Source organism: Dasypus novemcinctus, chromosome 1 (genome assembly GCF_030445035.2).
Source record: "Dasypus novemcinctus isolate mDasNov1 chromosome 1, mDasNov1.1.hap2, whole genome shotgun sequence".
Classification (NCBI taxonomy): domain Eukaryota; kingdom Metazoa; phylum Chordata; class Mammalia; order Cingulata; family Dasypodidae; genus Dasypus; species Dasypus novemcinctus.
This window is the reverse complement of record NC_080673.1, coordinates 61,918,684-61,939,471: the sequence shown is the minus strand read 5'-3', so window position 1 is coordinate 61,939,471 and position 20,788 is coordinate 61,918,684. Positions and strand designations below refer to the sequence as shown.

The 20,788-nt window shown below is 44.3% G+C and overlaps 1 protein-coding gene across 1 annotated transcript in view; it reads left to right on the top strand.

Moving 5' to 3' along the window:
• Positions 1-17,179, top strand: part of PCDH10 (protocadherin 10) — a 101,112-nt gene extending 83,933 nt beyond the window's left edge. Inside the window, exons 6-7 of the transcript XR_009184161.1 lie at positions 10,034-10,961; positions 15,646-17,179. The gene's annotated coding sequence lies outside the window, so the exon portion shown is untranslated. The remainder of the gene's footprint in view (positions 1-10,033; positions 10,962-15,645) is intronic.
• The last annotated feature ends 3,609 nt before the right edge of the window (positions 17,180-20,788 follow it).

The window sequence follows — 20,788 nt, the reverse complement described above, 5'->3', positions numbered from 1 at the left end:
TTAAGTAAAAATTTAGAGAATTAGGCTTAGGATATATCATAAATTTAATTTTATTCTTTCATTCAAGCACCAAGTGCCTTTTATATCCCAGGCTCTATTCAAAAGTTGGCAGATCATAAATGAGTTTTGTATAGTCCCTGAAATACAAGGAGGAATATTAACACGGTCTTCAGATAGGAAATAAGGATAAGGTCAACACACCCAGATTAAAGTAAATTACAATTAGCAAAATGGGGAAATTGTAAAAGTTAGCTAGATGTGTCCCAAAATTCCAAGGTGTTTACTTTACTTTTAACCATTCTCTAACATTATATTTCATCCACAATTGCTTAGCTGTAACTCAATAATATCTCATACGTATTTGTAAACTCAATAATCAGGATACACAGGATAATGTTTTTTGAATGCTAACTATATCCCAGTCACTGTTAAATACTTTAAATTATATCTAATTCTTACAACAAACTCTATAGTTCAAGGTCGAATCACAAAGAATAAATCCCCTTGCTATTTTAGGCAGTAATGAATTTATTCCAGATTATTAATGGCCCACACAATCATGGGGAGGATTAAAGAAAGGGAGACTTTCTATTGAGATTTAAGGGAACATTTTACACAGCTATGCTGCATTACAAAATTTCAGAGGAACTATTATCATGTGTAAGATTAGCAGGTGTATCCTCACGTTGCCACTGCCCCAGGCAAGAGATAGCCATGATCAAGAAGCCACCAGTTTAGAGTAGACAAAACTTTATTAACCAAGAAACAAAAAGCTCTCTAAATTACTGACTTCTGTATGAAGACACTAACATGTCCTTTGTTTTTACAATATTCATGTAAAGTAAATATATCGAAACTGAAAAAGTACCTCTCTGTATAGTGGAGGAGATGGACTTATTACATATTATTTCATAAAAATTATGCAGTATATGCTTATTTAGAGAATAATCTCTTGTTCTTTTTACTATGAGCTGAAATTGGGCAAAATTTGTTTAGCTTAATGAGGTTCTTGTTAAATTATATTTTCAACAAATTCTGGTTTTATTTCACCATCAAAGCAAATTAATCATATTTGGAAATTGATATATAACTTAAAATTTAAAAAAAACCTCTAATAATGATAAACTCATTGATTCCTTCAATGGTTAACTGTGATTGTTCTGAAGCAAAAAATTTTTTTAACAAATCAATTTTATTGGTACTTATTAATAAAGCACACAAGACATACAAAGTGTACAATCAATGGTATTTTGTATAATCACATAGTTGTGCATTCATCCCTTCAATCATTATTAGAGTGTTTTCATTATTTCAGTAATAATAATAATAAACAAAAAAACAGACAAATAAACAAGAAGACTGCTTCTCAATCTCTGTTTCCCCTGCTGTACATAGCTGTTATTTCTGGCTATTCTTGGACAATTATTTATTTAACTATTAAGAAGTTTTATTGAAATATATTCACATACCATATGATCTATCCCAAAGTGTATCATCACTGGCTTTTAGTATAATCACAGTGCTGTGCATTCATAACCACAAAAATTTTAGAACCATTTCATTACTCCAAAAAGAAAATTGCCACACCCCTTGGCATGCCTTCTCAAGCCCTACCTAACTACTAATCTAATTTCATTTTTACAAATTATATTTACATTTTATATGAATGGGACAATATAATACGTTACACAATATATTTAGTTTATAGTAGTGTGATCATACAGTATTTGTCCTTTCGTGTCTGGCTTGCTTCACTCAACATCATGTCCTCCACATTCATCTATGTTGTTATAGGCATTACAAATTCATTTCTTCTTACAGCAGCATAATATTCCATCGTGTGAACACACCACAGTTTGTTTATCCATTCATCATTTGATAGACATCTGAGTTGTACTTTTGGTAATCATGAATAATGCTGCTATGAACATCAATGTGCAGAGGTCTGTTCGTGTCACTGCTCTCTGTTCTTCTGGATATATAACCAGTATTGGTATTTCAGGATCACGTGGCAAATCTATTGTTACCTTCTTTAGGAACTACCAAGGAGTCCTCCACAATGGTTATACTATTCTATATTCCCATGAACACTGAATAAGTGTTCCTATCTCTCTTCATGCTCTCCAACACTGTCTTTTTAATATTGGCCAATCTGATATGTGTGAAATGATATCTCATTGTAGTTTTGGTTTGCATTTCCCTAATCATTAATGATGTTGAACACATTTTCATGTGTTTCTTTGCCATTTGTATTTTTTTCTTTGGTCAAATGTCTGCTCAAGTCTTTTGACCATTTTTAAATTGGGTCATTTCCCATTTTATTGTTGAGTTGTAACATCTCTTTATATATCATCGGTATTAAACCCTTGTGATTTCCAAATATTTTCTCCCATTGAGTCAGCTGCCTTTTCACCCTTTTGGCAAAGTCTTGTGAGGTACAAAAGTGTTTAACTTTGAGGAGGTCCCATATATCTAAATTTTTCTTTTGTTATATCTGCTTTGGGAATAAGGTCCAAGAAACCACCACCTACCACAATTTCATTAGAAGTTTCTCTACATTTACGTCTAGCAGTTTTATGGTCCTGACTTTTATATTTAGGGCTTTGATACATTTTGAGTTGATTCTTGTATAGGGAATGAGATAAAATTCCTCTTTCCTTTTTTTGGTTATAGATATCTAGTTCTCCCAGCACCATTTGTTGAAGAGACTGTTATGTCCTGATAGCATGGACTTAGTAAGTTTGTTAAAAACTATTTGGTTGTAAACATGAGGTTTATTTCTGGACTCTCAATTCTATTCCACTGATTGATGTGTCTATCTTTAGGTCAGCACAATGTTATTTTGACCACTGTAGCTTTATAATATGTTTCAAGGTTGGGCAGTGAAATATCTCCCATGTTGCTCTGCTTTTTTAGAATGCTTTTTGCTATTCAGGTGTACTTTCCCTTCCAAATGAATTTGGTAATTGCCTTTTCTATTTCTGTAAAGTAGGCTGCTGGAAGTTTGATTGGTATTGCATTGATTCTATAAATCAGTTTGGGTAGGACTGGCATCTTCATGATATGTAGTCTTCTAATCTAAGAATATGGAATATCTTTCCATTTGTTTAGGTCTTCACCAATTTATTTTAGCATTGCCTCACAGTTTTCTGAATATAGGTCCCATACTCATTTGGTTATATTGATTCCTAGGTGGTTGAGGCTTTTTGTTGCTGTTGTAAATGGAATTTTCTCCCTGATTTCCTCCACATAGTGTTCAATATTATTGTACAAAAACATTAATGAATTTTGAGTCTTGATCTTGTATCCTACCACTTTACTGAACTCATTTATTAGTACAAGTAGCTTTGTTGTAGACATTTCAGAATTTTCTAAATATAGGAGAACCATGTCATCCACAAATAGAGTTTTTATTCCTCTTTTCCTAATTGATGCCTTTAATTTTTTTCTTGTCTAATTGCTCTAGTAAAATGTCTGGTACACTGTTGAATAACAACAGTGACAGTGGGTTTTTCATATATGCCTTTTATTAATATCATATTGAGAAATTTTCCTTCTAGTCCTATCTTTTGAAATGTTTCTATCAAGCAACAATTCTGGATTTTGTTGAATGCCTTTTCTGTGTTGATTGAGATGATAATTCATTATCTTCCTTCAGTTTCTTAATGTGGTATATTAAGCTAATTGATTTTCTTATGCTGAACCAGCCTTGCATACCAGGAATAAATCCTTCTTGTTTATAATGAATAAGTCCTTTGATCTGCTGTTGGATTTGATTTGCAAGTATCTTTTTGAGAATGTTTGTGTCTATGTTCATTAAAGAGAGAGGTCTGTAATTTTCTTTTATTGTATTATCTTTATTTTAATATATTGTTTTAATTTTAAAAAGGTACTTAGATTACATAAAATGTCACATAAAAAATATAAGGGTTTCACTTATTCCCCACTCCCCACACCTCTGACCTTTCCCCACATTAACAACTTCTTTCATTAGTGTGATACATTCATGGAAATTGATGAACATATTTTGAAGTATTGCCATTAAGCATGGACTATTGTGTACATTGTAGTTTGCATGCTCTCCCACTCAATTCTGTAGGTTATGGCATGATATATAATGGCTTGTATCTGTCATTGCAATGTTGTTTAGGACAATTTCAAATCCTGAAAATGCCCTCATATTACATCTCTTTTTCCCTCTCCCTGACTTCAGCACCTCCAGCTGTCACTGTATCCACATCAATGATATAATTTATTTTATTGCTAGAATCACAATAAGCCTATAGAAGAAAACCAGTAAGTCCACTCTAGTCCATATTTTATTCCCCAGTCCTAAGGATTCTGGGATGGTGATGCCCACTCCACTTCTAATTGAGAGGGGGCTTTGATCCCATATGGATGATGAATGGGACTCTCTTGCTTGCAGTTGTAGACTCTCTTGGTTCTTTGTTGTGTTGGTTGTCCATCCTTAGCTCCTGGTTAGTTGTTCTGGGGGAGTACAATGAACTGGAGAGTAGGTATCACAAATCTGCTGAGGCTCAGGGCCCAGCTGGCACATGGGCAGCCCAGAGATTTAAGTGTCTTGGACATACACCTACCAACTCCAGCACCAACTATAGATTCAAATAAAAGGGACAGAGGAAGCATGTGTAGAGAAATCACATCTGAGCCCAACTCTGTCACACTCAGGAGCACAAACTCCAAAATAGGGCCCAGTGGCAAGGCATCAAACTCTGGAGCTATCGTCCATGACTGTAGGGCCTGGGCGACTCCAGACCCTCAGGATCCCCACTATTTGGGGTAATATCTACTTTGGTTGTCTTTGAGATCCTGCTGAGATGTGCATAAGCGTTACCTTTTGGATGACTTCCTGACTCACTTTGAAGTCTCTTAGCCATATAAACTCATTTGTCTTTGCCTTTTCACCCTTTTATTCAAGGTCTTTTACCAGTTGCTGGTGCTTGGTAGTAATCTCTCAGTGCCAGGGAGGATTCACTGGGAGTCATGTCCTATGCTTGGGGGAATGTAATGAATTAAATGTTGAGTTTGGCTTACAGAGAGACCACATTTAAACAACATGGAGGCTTTCAAGAGGTAACTCTTAGTCACCCTACAGCACCAGGCTAAGTTGCAATTTCAAGGGCAAAGGCTCATAAGTATAGTCATCAATATCAATGGCCCGTCAATGGACAATCCTTCCTTACTAGTCATTGCCCCTGTAGTTGGGGGATTGTTGCTGTCCCATTAGAAAATGTGGCAGAAATCCCCAGAATGGGAATGCAATATTCTTTCTGTTGTTGTGTGAATTTCTACCCACTGTGGGAATGCCACATGGACATTTGAACACATTTATATACCTTAATTTTTGCCCAGGTGAACTTCCTGCCATGTATCCTCCATCACTGACACCCCACACTAATGATCATGTCCTGACATAGTTGTAACCCTTCTGTGATCCAAAACTTCTTCAAAAATGAAGTCAAGAGTATCACCAAACACAATTAATAGGAAAATGAAATAATAATGATAGGTTTAAACATAAGATATAACACATGATATTTAGAAAAATTAAAACTAAAATAAAGTAAAAATTTTGGGATATGAAAAATAATTTTAAAATATTTTTAAAACTTTTTTTGATGTTTTGCCTTTCTTCACTGTAATATCTGTTGTCCTATATGTACAGTGGCATTTTCTTCCATTTTATCCCCAGGGTCTTATTTTTTCTCATTTTGTCTTCAAAGAAGTTTTAGGTCACAGTAAAGTCATGTACAGAATATAGGGGAATCCTATATAAACAACATTCTCCTCCTTTCCCCCTTTCCTGTATTAATAACCTTTTTACATGTGGATGGTACATTTGTTACAACTGAAGTACAAATGTTGAAACATAGCTACTAACCATGGTCAATGGTTTACATTATAGTTTATATTTTAGACCATACACTTTTATAAACTTGTAATGAAATTTAACAAGGTCTATATCCATCATTGCAAGATGATGCAGAATACTTCCATTGTCCCCTAAATACCCCATCTTGCATCTATTCTATTCCTTCCCTCTTCTCCTTGGGGCCCATGGTGACCACCTGGCTTCACTCATTGAAGGAAAAGATTCATAGATACTTGCAACAATGCTGAGGGCTTGACACAGTAGTCTGCCCTCCCCTATTAGGAACTGCCCATGCTCTTGAGAGACACCCTCACCTCTGTTTGAGACCATATTGTGCCTCCCCAGAAGAAGAGTGCAACACCTTGCCACTCATTGTGTGGGTCTCCACCTACTGATACAAACTCTATGACAAAATGATCACTTGTATATTTTCTAGAAGATAGTCCCAGGTGTACCCTGTCCCAAATGTCCCCCTCCAACACCCTAAACCAATAATCCTTCCTTGTCATGCTGCCAAAAGAGCTTTCTCCACATTGTAGTTTCACATACTTACAAATTCCCCATGTTACCTGCTCTCCAACACTTATAGTCTTCTGCTTTTTTTTATTGACTTTGTAATAATATTACATTAAAAAAATATATATATATGTGAGGTTCCATTCAACCCCACCCTCCCACCCCCCCTCTTCCCCCCCAACAACACTCGTTCCCATCATCATGACACATCCATTGGATTTGGTAAGTACATCTTTGGGCACCTCTGCACCTCATAGACAATGGTCCACATCATGGCCCATACTCTCCTCCATTCCTTTTTTAATGACCACCAGTGTAATGGGTGAAAGATAGTATCTTATTGTAGTGTTGATTTGCATTTCCCTAATAGCTGGTGATGATGAGCATCTTTTCATATGCTTTATAGCCATTTGTGTTTCTTTTTGGAGAAGTATTGCTCAAATCGCTTGCCCATTTTTTAAGTGGGTTGTTTGTCATTTTATTTTAGAGATATAGGATTTCTCTATATATTTGGTGGATATTAGGCTCATATCAGATATATGGCCACCAAATATTTTCTCCCATTGGGTAGGCTGTTTTTCTCTTTCTTGACAAACTCCTTTGAGTTGCAAAAGGTTTAATTTTGAGGAGGTCCCCCTTATCTATTTTTTCTTTCACTGCTCCTGCTTTGGGTATGAAGTTCATGAAGATATTTCCTATTACAAGGTCTTGCAGATGCTTCCCTAGATTATCTCCCAAGGTCTTTAAGTTCTTTATTCTTATATTTAGATCATTGATCCATCTTGAGTTGGTTTTTATATAAGGTTTAAGATGGTGTTCTTCTCTCATTCTTTTGGATGTGGATAAACAATTCTTCGACCACCATTTGTTGAAGAGACCATTCTCACCCAGTTGAGTGGGCTGGGCTACCTTGTCAAATATCAGATGATTGTATATGTGAGGATCTATATCAGAACTCTTAATTAATTTCCATTTGTCGGTATGTCTATCCTTGTGCCAATACTATGCTGTTTTGAACACTAGCTTTGTAGTATGCTTTAAAGTTAGGTAGCATGATTCCTCCAATGTCATTTTTCTTTTTCAATATGTCTTTGGCTATTCAGGGCCCTTTGCCTTCCAAATAAATTTCATAGTTAGTTTTTCCTATTCAGTAAAAAATACTTTGTTGATTTTTATTGGGATTACATTAAATGTAGTGTTCTACATATGTATATTAGGTCTAGATCCTCTAATATATTATTCAAAGATTTTGTTTCTTTATTGATTGTCTGTGGAGATGTTCTGTCTAATGGTGATAATGGTGTATTAAAGACCTCATTATAATTGTAGAGGCACCTATTTCTCCACTTAGTTTCTCCAGGAATTGCTTCCTGTAATTTGAGTCACCTTGGTAGTGTGCATAAATGTTTATGGATGTTCTTTTTTGAAAGATTTCCCTCTTTACTAATATATAGTGTCTGTCTTTGTTTCTTACAGTAATTTTGCATTAAAATCTATTTTGTCTGATATTAGTATAGCTATTCCCACCTTTTTTTGTTTTGATAATTGTTTGCTTATAAGATTGTTTTCCACCCATTCATTTTCAGTCTCCCTGAATTCCTGGATCTAAGGTGGTTTTTTTTATAGACAGCATATAGATAGGTCATATTTCCTTCCTCCTGTTAATCTGTGTCTCTTTGCTGGTGAGTTTAATCCATTAATATTCAGTGTTATTACTTTCAAGGAATTACTTACCTTAGCCATATTTTCTGTGGGTTTATGTATGCCATATGTTGTTTTTATTTCTCTTTTTGTCTTCTTAGTTTTTCTTACACTCCCATCCAACTCTTTCTCTCCTGTTTTTTGTTTGTTTGTTTTTTTTCTTTCAACCTGAAGATCTCCTTTTAGTATTTCTTGAAGGGCAGGTCTCTTATTGGCATACTCTCTTAATTTCTGTTTATCTGTGAATATTTTGAACTCGTCAGTTTTGGATGTCAGCATTCCTGGATAGAGAATTCTTGGCTGGAAGCTTTTTTCTTTTAGTACCTTAACTATGTCATATCACTGCCTTCTTGCTTCCATTGCTTCAGATGAGATATCAGCATTTAATCTTATGAAGCTTCCCTTGTATGTGATGGTTCTCTTTTATCTTCCTGCCTTCAGTATTTTCTCTTTGTCTTGAGCATTGGACAGTTTGGCAAGTATCTGTCTTGTAGTAGGCCTGCTGGTATTTATACTATTCAAACACTGCACTTCCTGGACATGTACATTCATCTCACTCAAAAGAGTTGGGAAGTTTTCAGCCATTATTTTCCCAACACTCCTCCTGGAGTGTTGTTCAAACCCCTAAGTTCCTGATGGATGTTTTTTTTTATATCCTTTTATCTATTTGTTCTATTATCTGTTTGATTCCAGATGTACTGTCTTCCATATCACTAATTCTTTCCTCTGCCTGTTCAAATCTGCTTTTATTCATTGTTATGTGCTTCCAATGTATTTTTGATTTCTTGGATTGTGCCATTCATCACCATTACATCTGTTATCTTTTTACATATGTTTACAATTCTTCTTTATGTTCTCCCAGTGTCTTCTTAATATCCTTATTCTCTTCCTTCATTTCACTAAGTTTGTCTATGATATCTGTTTGGATGGGTTTAATTAGTTGTTCAGTGTTGTGCTTCTGTTCCAGGTTTTTAGTTTGTTTATTGGACTGTGCCTCTTTCTGTTTCTTGGTATGGTTTGTAATTTTTTGTTGCTGTCTGATCATCTTTTTATCTTGATATGTTTATTCAGTGGATTAATTTCTCTCTCTACTCTAGGATTTTTTTTAGTGGCTGTTTTTTGTGTGGTTTAGGTATTCTCTTTGACACTTTGTTCCTATTATTCTATTTCCTTGCTCTTGTCTATATTCCCTTGAAGGTAAAAGATTAGGGTCAAAGAAAGCAAAAAGGTGCGGTCACCCCTCGAGCTGAAGTGTGGTTTGCTGGCCTGGCAGGGGAGTGGCCACGGTAGGCCTAATTCCGCTGCCCCCATAATAGGGTGGTTGGTCGGGCCCACCGCCACCCCTGAAGGAAGCTCGGCATGGGCGCAGAGTGCCCTCGGGTCTCCCCTTCTCGGCAGCCATGCTTCCACGGCCGCCCCTCCTCCCAGATGGTGCCACCCGATGCCTTGTGGGGCGGCACCCTTCTTCTTCCTTCTCCCTGCGCAGGCGCAGGGCAGAAAATTCCAGTCTGCCCCTTTCCCCTCCCCCGACAGCAGCAACAGCCAGGCGTGGGCGGAGAAATCCAGTCTACCCTTTTCCCCTCCCCCGACAGCAGCAACAGCCAGGTGTGGGCGGAAAAATCCAGTCTGCCCTTTTCCCTCCCCCCGACAGCAGCAACAGCCAGGCGTGGGCGGGAAACTCCAGTCTGCCCTCCACCCCAGCAACAGCAGCCACCAATCCCTAAACCCTGCCCCTTCCCCCAGCAACAGCGACAGCCAATCCCTAACCACCACCCCTCCCCCGTCCGGTACCGCCCACTGACCTTTCCCCGGCAACCAATCAGAATAGGGCATGGCTTCAACCAATCAGCCTTCCCCAGCCCCTATAAAACTGTTGCCTCTCCCTCAATAAAGTGGACTTGCGTGTTTACCTTGTCTCTGCAGTAGTTCTTCTGCCGTGCGCCCTCCAGTCCTGAGAGCCCCCGACAAGGGCCTGGCCTCCCTTGTCCCCAGTTCATCGCCTGCTTCTCCGGGCGACCCCTTCGTCGCCGGCTTCGCTGGGCAACCCCGTCAGCCGAACCGCGCAACCCCTTGTGAGACCGATCCCTCGTCTGCTGCCGGACCGACCCCTCGTCCCAGGTGGGACTGACCCCTCGTCCAGAGCTGGACCGGCCCCTCGTCTGCAGCCAGACCCCACCTCTACCGACCGAGCAAGCCACCGCAGTTGGCACCCAACGTGGGGCAAGGCAACTCCACCACAGCCTCACTCCATAACCTGGCGCCACCCCCCCTTCTCACCTTGGGACTTCTCTCGTGCAACATTGCTGCTACCTGAGCCTTGGCTACCTCATACGATCCACGGCGGTCTGGGAGAATCGCTGGATGGCTTTCTCCTTCCATGTCGGGGGCTTATACCGACCCGCTATGATTAAGAGGAGCCTTGGATTTCTCGGGAGCACGCGCTTGCACGTCTGAAGTAACCCTACCACAGCCCTACGCCCTCCTCTCTTCTCACCCCTATCTTTTCGCTCGGCATTGCTGCTCCTGAACCTTGGTGACCTCATATGATCCACGGCGGTCTGGGAGAATCGCTGGATGGCTTTCTCCTTCCATGTCGGGGGCTTATACAGACCCGCTATGATTAAGAGGCGCCAATAAAACTCTCAGGAGCGCGTGCCTGAGCACCTCCACCCCTGCCTTCACCTCTGCCTCCTCCCCTCCGTGCTTGCTCCCCTTTGCCTTGCTCCACTGCTCGTCATCCCGCCCTCCCCTCGTCGGGGCCTTCTCTTAGCCCGCGACCACCGTCGGAGTCCCATCGGCTCCGACCCCTCGTCTCACCGCGCACCTCGGTTCCCATCGCCGCGCTCTCAAGGTAAGGGCCCCTTTTCTTATCGGCTCCAAAAGGCCATTAGCAATGGGTAACATCCTATCTGCTAAGCAAGCCCCACAAGTTCGGGCCCTCGCAGGTCTCCTAGACACTCACCGGTGTAAGATCTCTTTGAAACAGCTTCAAGTGTATTGGGACCTTCTTCTCCCCTTTAATCCGTGGCTTACCACGTGTCAGCTTTGGGACCCGGACACCTATACTCGCCTTATAGATAGGGTCACTTCTGCTGTGGAGCAGGAAGGTAAAAGATTCCCTCCTGGCTTATTACCGGCACTTTTTACCATCCGCTCCTGCCTTCAAGGCGCCCCTACCATCGACTCCCCCCGGCCGAGCCACCGCCGCCGCCGTGATTGTCAGGACGGCGACTTTAACAGGGACCCTGATTGGAATTCTGATACCGACTCCGATTCCGACTCTGAGTGGCTTGTTGAGCGCCTTAATAACGCGCTCGAAAATTGTCCCCCTAAACAATGTAATCTAGCAGTGCCGAGCGCCGGTGAAGATGGCGAACTTCTGCCTTCTTCCTCGCTCGTAAAGGGGAGGTCCCTTTGCGCCTCCCTCCCCCCGACGACTTCCTGCCTGGGTGGGCCGGAAGCTCCCTCCCCGCCATTTTGTAGCACCACTGGGGACGGCCCGCAGCCATTTTGTAACACCGCATGGGCAACAGCTCCTCTCGCGCCCTCCGCGCCAGCGGCCCCCCCCGGCTCCGCCTCCCCCTGGCAGCCCCCTCCATCCGATCCGTGGCAAGCTGCCGCATGCGCGGCCCCCTCTAGCCTATTTTTGGACCCATATTCCTCCCCCGTCGGGGCACCTCCGCCTACCTCCCTGCCGCCTCCTACCACCTGCTTTCCCCTTAACGTAACTCCCACCCCTCAGCGCCCCTTTCCATGGTACCCACATGATGCGGAAAGTGTTAAACAGCTCCGCAAGGCCGTTAAGGAGGACGGGTTAGGCAGCCCTTATGCTCAGCATTTGTTAGAGGAGATGTCCACCCTTCTGTGCATCCCCCTCGATTAGCTCCAACTGGCCCGTGCCATCCTCACGCCTGGCCAGTTTATAAATTGGCGTGCCCATTTTCATGCCGAGGCTGAAAAGCAGGTTGCGGCCAACGTCGCAAGGGGTGTTAATCACCCACCAGAAGCCTTCACCGGCACCGGTCAGTTTAGCCAGGCTTCGGCCTACTACCGTGCTCCAGCTGGCTTCTGACTTCAGATTCGCGAGGTCGCCCTACGGGCCTTTCACGCCTGCACTGCCAGTAGTGCTGACAAGTTCACTAAGCTCACACAGACCAAGGATGAGGACTTTTCTACCTATGTTTCCAGAGTCCTCCGGGCATGTGAGCGCAGGGTCCACGATGAACAGGTTCAGTGCGCCCTCGCCCGTGAAATTATCCTTGAAGGGGCCAGCCCCATTTGTCGACAGGCGATCACTCCCGTGAGAGAAAAGTCGATAGACGATTGGGTAATTGCCTGTAACGGCCTTGACCAACAGGCTGCTTCTTTTGCTAAGGCTGTCACGACAGCCATGGCACTTAACTCCTCTTGTTTTAGATGTGGCGAACCAGGACATTTCGCCCGTGAATGCCCGGCAGTCTCTGCACCGCCAGGCCCTCCTGTTCCTCCCCCCCCACCGCCCCGACGGGGCCCTTCTACCCCCTGACCCCGCTGCGGCCGGGGGTACCAGTGGGCTCGTGACTGCCGTATGCAGCCTCCCCTGCAGCGGCAACAGCCATCTTTAAACTCCAGGAGGGGCAGGCCTCAGCCCCACCCCAAAGAGGCTCCCCGTCCCAACCTTCCAAAGCCCTGATGAGGACAGTCCCCATCACGTCCACCAGGCCTACCATGAGGTTTAAGATTCACCACCGCTGGTACTCTGGGACCCTCGACTCGGGTGCAGAGGTCTCTTGTTTCCCTGCTCATTTTGCCGCCCAGTGGTCTGTTCAAGAAGGCCCTTCCGTCCAAGGGGCCACTGGCTCCTCTACCTCCCTTCGCGCCAGTCACCCTATTGCCTGGGAGGATGGTGAGGGATGTGTGGGCACATTCCGGCCCCTCTTCCTTAGCACCCTTGATACTATACTTTGGGGGCGAGATGTCCTGGAGGAGTGCGGTGTTCAGTTAACCACTCAGCCCCCCCAATAGTTTGCGCCACTGCTCAATTAACACCTCCCACACCCACTCCTCTGTGGTGGGATACAGAGGAGCCTATTTGGGTGGAGCAGTGGCCCTTGCCATCCCACAAACGCCAAGCTCTTCGTGAGTTGGTTTGAGAGCAGCTTGAAGCTGGACATATAGAACCGTCCACAAGTCCCTACAATTCGCCCGTTTTTATCATTAAAAAGAAGGCCACTGGCAAATATCGCCTCCTACATGATTTGAGGGAGATTAATAAGCATATCCTCCCCATGGGAACTCCCCAACCGGGACTCCCTCACCCAGTGGCCATTCCTAAACACTTTTTTGTGGCTACTCTAGATATTAAGGACTGCTTTTTTTCCATTCCGCTTCACCAAAAGGACCGCCCGCGCTTTGCCTTTACTGTTCCTGTCCCCAACCACCGAGGGGCAGCCGATAGGTATCAGTGGAAAGTCCTTCCACAAGGCATGCGCAATAGCCCGGCCATCTGCCAGCTGTATGTGAACGCGGCAGTCGCCCCCTTGCGAGATCTGGGCTACCTCATTCACTATATGGATGATGTCCTGGTCACATGTGAGACCCATGAGAAGCTGCAGTATGTCCTCTCTCAACTTCGGCATAATCTGTCTGCCATTGGCTTAACAATCCAGAATGACAAGGTCAAATTTGAACCCCCCTTAACCTTCCTGGGGTTCCATATCTCCCAGCATGTAACCCCAATGGCTGTGCGACTAAATGTGCCAGACCGAGTCACCCTCACAGAGCTCCAGCAGCTCAGTGGGAATATCAATTGGTTCCGTCCCGCTCTGTCTGTTACCATGGCACAGCTCCAGCCATGATTTGCTCTCTTACAAACCAGCCATAAACCCCCCTCTGCCGTGTCCGCAAAGATAACCATTACACCAGAGGCTCGAGCCGCCATTGCTGCTGTAGATAAGGCCCTTAATAATTGCTGCCTCCAGCGGTTCGATCCCCAGCGGCCTTTCCAGGCGTTGGTCCTCCCCACCAAGGGAACGCCCACCGGAGTTCTTTGGCAGGACGGGCCCCTCCTCTGGCTCCATCCTTCTAAAAGCAAGATGCAAAAGATCTGCCCCGCAGTAAGACTATGGATCGCTCTCGCAGCCAATTTAGTGCAGCTGTCCGTCCATACGTTTGAAACTCAGCCTGCTGTAATTGTTTGGCCGCTTAATGCGAAGGAAACCACCTCCCTCATTAGGGATAATGAGCAAATGCAGGTGCTGTGTGAGGGATTTGCAGGCGATTTCAATTGCCATTTCCCTAGTCACCACCTACTCTAAGGCGTGTCCAAATTTCCCTTCTGAAGTCCTTTTTTCCCCTTCCCGTCTTCCTCCCCCTTTCCGAGGTCCGTCACTATTTTCACGGATGCGTCTAGAACTAAGTACTCCATGGTTGTGTACCTGGACGGAGTCGCAGAGCCGAAAGTCTTTACACATCTTAACCTACACTCTTTCCAGACGGGAGAGCTTTTGGCTATTGTAGAAGTGCTTCGCGCCTTCCCCTGTGAACCTGTTAACATCTTTACAGATAGCCTCTATTCTCTGCAAGTCTGCAGGGTCTTGGCATTAGCTACATTCTTCCCGACCTCCTCTCCTATTGATGAGGCACTGGATGCCCTTAAGACCCTTCTTGAAAAATGCATGGCACCCTGGTATATTGCTCATATCTGGAGCCACTCCGGGTTGCCTGGCCCCCTAGCGGCAGGCAACGACACCGCAGATCAGATGGTCTCTGCCCTTGCCCTTGATATGGTCAGAGATGCTATCAATCAGGCTAAGTCCTTACATTCGAGGTTTCACTTTTCTGCCGCCTCACTCCACCACCTTTTGCCTGAGTTGCCAATTGAGACTTGTAAGCACCTAGTGTGGACATGCAAAACCTGTGCCCCCTTCCTGCCTCTGGGGCCTCTGCAACCGCAGGGGGTGAATCCCCGCAGCCTTAGGCCTAATTCCAGGTGGCAGATGGATGTCACGCATGTCCCGTCCTTTGGACGCCTTAAGTTCTTGCATGTTATAATTGATACCCTCTCCCACATGTGCTATGCAGTCCCCTTGCCTGGGGAGACTGCTAAGCACTGCATTAAGGCCCTTCGGCAAGGGATTCTCTTCATGGGGGTCCCCTGGGACCTAAAGACGGATAACGGCCCTGCTTATCGCAGTGAATCCTTTGCGAGGTTCCTTCAGCTCTACCAAATCGCCCACCATTTTGCTATCCCATATAACCCACAAGGACAGGCCATTGTGGAGAGCTCCCATCACCGTCTGAAACAACAAATTGAAAAACGGAGGGAAATCCTCCCTCACGCTCCTCCCGGAGACATCATCACCGCTGTCCTAATCCATCTAAATCTCTTGACCTTTGATAAGGATGGTCTCTCGGCAGTCCATAGGCATTGGGGCCCCTCGTATCGCCCCACACAGGCCCCCCTGGTCCTTTGGAAGGACCCTCAAACAGGTCAGTGGTGTGGCCCGTGCCCCCTTCTTACCCAGGGCCGAGGTTTCGCTTGTGTCTTCCCGCAGGATGCCGCTCAGCCAATCTGGGTCCCCGGGAGATACGTCAAACCCGCCACCTCAGCGGTGGATGTCCCGCAGGGCACAGCGCCAGATGCGAGTGATCCAGCACCAATGAGCCAGCTCACCCTCCACCCCGAGAGACAACCATCCAACCCTGAAGTCCGTTCACTGCTCGCACTCTACCGTCAGTGCAGACGCCTCAACCCTCACCATGCTGCCGAGCCAATTTACATAGTCTCTCTCCTTCTCCTTATGCTCTCCCTCGCCACCTCTGGCCAAGCTAACCCCTCTCACCAGCCCCGCTAAATGGCCCGCAACCCGCTTTCCCCGGCCCGCGGCTTGCGGAGCTTCCTCCTGTCTCGACCTCACTCCTCTTCTCAGCCATCCAAAGCGTCCTTTCTCGTCCCCCGCCCCCCTCCTTTTTTTGCTTGAACCCCTACTGCGTTGCAGATTGGGCCGCCCCATGTCGGCCCGCCCCTTTAACATCGGCCTCTCTCGCGCCCGTGAAGACTTTGGCCTTCTTATTGTCCTCGCCTACGTCTCCACCACTCCCGACGCTGCCGCCACCACCGTCGCTGGTGCCCTGACGCGACTTGTCCTCACCGCTGCGATCCTCCAGACCATCACACCGTCTGCCTCTACCGCTCTTCACCGCCAAGAACAGATCAACTACCTGTAACGCGCTGTCATCCTGGTCTTTTAACAAGCAGATGGACCTTATAGCCACCGAGATCAATGAGAATTGGACATTGGCCACCCTTACTTGCAACGGCAAGATACCGCCCCCCAAATTGTACATTTATATCCCCGTCATACTCACCTCCCTCTTCAGCCCCGCTTCCCTCAGTGCTTACTGCCTCTTGGGCCTCGGCTACTTGTTGCTGCTGCCATCCTGGCTCTTATTTGAAAAGAAGGGGGAAATGCGGTCACCCCTCGGGCTGAAGTGTGGTTTGCTGGCCTGGCAGGGGAGTGGCCGCGGTAAGCCTAATTCCGCTGCCCCCATAATAGGGTGGTTGGTCGGGCCCACCGCCACCCCTGAAGGGAGCTTGGCATGAGCGCAGAGTGCCCTCGGATCTCCCCTTCTCGGCAGCCATGCTTCCATAGCTGCCCCTCCTCCCAGATGGCGCCACCTGATGCCTTGTGGGGTGGCACCCTTCTTCTTCCTTCTCCCTGCACAGGCGCAGGGCAGAAAATTCCAGTCTGCCCTTTTCCCCACCCCCGACAGCAGCAACAGCCAGGCGTGGGCAGAGAAATCCAGTCTACCCTTTTCCCCTCCCCCGACAGCAGCAACAGCCAGGTGTGGGCAGGAAACTCCAGTCTGCCCTCCACCCCAGCAACAGCAGCCACCAATCCCTAAACCCTGCCCCTTCCCCCAGCAACAGCGACAGCCAATCCCTAACCACCACCCCTCCCCTGTCCGGTACTGCCCACTGACCTTTCGCCGGCAACCAATCAGAACAGGGCATGGCTTCAACCAATCAGCCTTCCCCAGCCCCTATAAAACTGTTGCCTCTCCCTCAATAAAGTGGACTTGCGTGTTTACCTTGTCTCTGCAGTAGTTCTTCTGCCATGCGCCCTCCAGTCCTGAGAGCCCCCGACAAGGGCCTGGCCTCCCTTGTCCCCAGTTTGTCGCCTGCTTCTCCGGGTGACCCCTTCATCGCCGGCTTCGCCGGGCGACCCCGTCAGCCGAACCGCGCAACCCCTTGTGAGACTGATCCCTCGTCTGCTGCCGGACTGACCCCTCATCCCAGGTGGGACCGACCCCTCGTCCCAAGCGGGACCGACCCCTCGTCCAGAGCTGGACCGACCCCTCATCCGCAGCCAGACCCCACCTCTACCGACCGAGCAAGCCACCGCAGTAAGAAAAGTAAAAGGGTAATAGCAATAATAATAGTAAAAGCTAGAAGAAAAATCATATAGAACCTAGGAAAATGGATATTTAACTCATGTAAATAGTGTAGAGTACAGGAATAAAATGTGGAGTGCCTACAATAAAATGGGAAGCTGAGTAGAGAAAAATTTATAGCATGAATTAAAAGACCAGAATGATGAAGAGGGAGGGAAAGAGGAATGAAATGACAAAAAGGAAAAAAAGTTAATAAAAGAAAGAAAACATAATAAATGAGAATTGAGGAGTAAACAAAGAGAGGTGAAATGTAAGAACAACAACCTAAAGTACAAGATATAAAGATGAGGGAAGGAAAAGAGATAGTGTCAATAGACAAAATCAGTATACAAAGAAAAGGGGAAATCAAGGAAGCAGAAACACAGCAAATAGGAAATAAGCCAACAGCACATAATTTAAAAAAAAATGGGTGGGGAGGAATAAAGAGGAAAGAAAAACAATATAACAGAAAAACAAAGAAACATACAAGCGAGTAATCTAACAAAAACTAAGGAAAAATAGCCTTCTCTTTTAGGCCCCTGAGGAACTTTTCAGGCTGCTGGTGTTCAACAATCAATTACCCTGCAGCCTGCCTTCTGCAGGTTTTGAAGTGGGTTTTAGTGAGTAATCTAAGTTAACTTTTTTAAAAAGAACTTGGTTTTAGGAAAAATAAGAGACCCAAGAGAAGCTAATATAAAAATAATGTCTATGTTTTCCCTGCTTAAAGTTTCAGTTGGGATGTTTGTTATCCCAGTGGAGCACTACTCTAAGAGAAGGCAGAAATCAAACTAGGGACCTCACTTATTCAAGGTGGAAACTCCTCCACTGAACTAAACTTTCTTATTGGGTCAGTTAGCTCTTCAGAAAGCTATCCAGTCTCTTTCTCTCAGGCAGGTTTGACTCTTTGTTCCTGCTGATTATGAGTCTTGTCCTTGCCCCCTTTCTATTCTTATTTCTTTCTCTCCCAGGACTGCAGGACAGCAGATGGATGCAAATGCCTGTGTGAATGGTTCACCTGTCACCTCTTCTGGTCAATTTGATTTCTCCTTTGAAATTCAAATGGGACCCTGGTGTCGGAACTCACTGCAGGAAAATGACTCTTAACCTTCTTCCAGACCACCCCATCTTCCCAGGGGACACTAAATGGCTTCTTGGAAGTTTATTAAGCACTTTCTACAGCCTGCCTCCTTTAGGGGAGTTGAAATTTTGATAGTTTTCAACACAGAACTAGTCAATTTCCTGTTTCTTCCCTCTCCCAGACCAAGTTTCTCTACCTCAAGGCAGTTAGGTAAATCAAGCTGCCTCAGCAGATTAGTCTCTCCCCTCTTCTTGGTGCTACATCAAGCCAGCTTGTATACTCCCCCAAGCTCAGAGGGGGTCCAGGCAACCAAACCCACAAAAAGGAAATCTCTTTCCTCCTTTCACCAGAATACTCCTGCTCTTGGAGTGGATGCCCCCTCCTGCTGGATGGCAGACAGGAGTTTGGACTCTCTTCAGGGTAGGGTTTAGCTTTCTGCAGTTTCCAGCCACAGGGGAAAGAAACACACTTTTTTTACCTTGAGCAATTTACCTCTTTCTCCAGCTCCCTCCAGATCGATGCCCTGAAGCCTCCTTTCTGTGGGAGGCAAAACAGCTCTCTTGGGCAGGATCTTGTCCCCATTCAGCTGCTTTTTTTGCAATAGGTATGGTAAGTGCCCACTTAAACTGATGCCATCTTGCTGCCTGTCCTTCTAAACTGATACCATCCTGCAACTGTCCATCATGGTGTCTTTATCTGGCTTTGCTGTTAAAGCAATGTTGGCTTCACAATATGTGTTAGGTAATTTTCCCTCCACTTCGATTTTATGGAAGAGTTTAAACAGTATTGGTGTCAATTCTTTATGAAATGCTTGATAGAATTCACCAGTGAAAAAATCCAGTCTTGGAATTTTCTTTGCTGGGAGATTTTTGATGATAGAGTCAATCTCATTAAATGTGTTTGGTTTGTCAAGTTCTTGTAATTCTTGTACATCACTGTAGGTTGTTTAGGCATTTCTAGGAATTTGTCCATTTCATCTAGGTTGGCTAGTTTGTTGGCAAACAAATACTCATAATAACCGTTTGTGATTCTTTTTTATTTCTCTGTGATCAGTCATAACTTCCCCCTATTCATTTTGAATTATATTTATTTTCATCTTCTCTCTTTTTATTTGTTAGTCTAGTTAGATGCTTATCAATTTTATCAATCTTCTCAAAGAACCAGATTTTGTTTTGTGTTTTTATATATATATATATTTGCCCTCAATTTAATTTATTTTTGCTCTAAACTTTATTATTTCTTTCTTTCTGCTTGCTTTGGGATTGCTTACTATTCTTTTTCCAGGTTCTCCAATTGTTAAGTTAGATCTTTGATTTTAGCTCTTCCTTCTTTTTTTAATATAGACATTTAAGGTTATAAATTTCCCTTTCAGGACTGGCTTCATTGTATCCCATGAGTTTTGATAATTTGCCTATTCAATTGTCTCAATATATTTACTGATTACACTTGCAATTTCTTTTGACCCACTGATTATTTAGGAGTGAGCTGTTTAGCCTCCATACCTTGGTGAATTTTCTACTTTCCTTTTTATTATTTATTTCCAGTTTCATTCCATTATTATCTGAGAAGGTGCTTTATATAATTTCAATCTTTTTATATTTATCGAGAGCTTCATTGTGCCCTATCATATGTTCTGTCTTAGAGAAAAATCATTGGGCACTTGAGAAAAATGTATAACCCACTCAGGTTGTGTGCAACATCTGTATATGTCTATTAGGTCTAACTTGTTTATCATATTGTTCGATTTCTGTTTCCCTGTTGATCTTCTGCCTAGTTGTTCTATCTAATGAGTATCATGCTGAAGTCTCCAACAATTTTTGTAGAAATGTCTATTTCTCTTTTCAGAAACTCTTACCAGAGTTTGCCCTCATGTATTTTGGGGCACCCTGGTAAGGTGCATTGATATTTAAGACTGCTTTTTTTCCCTGGTGGATGTCACTTTTATTAATATAAAATGGCCTTGTGCATAACTTTTTTTGGATTTATGAACTATTTTGTCTGATATTAGTAGAGCTACCCCTCCTCTTTTTAGTAACTATTTATGTAGATTATCTTTTTCCAACCTTTTACTTTCAGCGAGTTTGTATACCTGGGTCTAAGGTGAAGCTCTTGTAAGCAGCATATGGATGACTCATGTGTTTTATTTTAATCAATTTTGTTAGCCTATATCTTTTTATTGGGGAGTT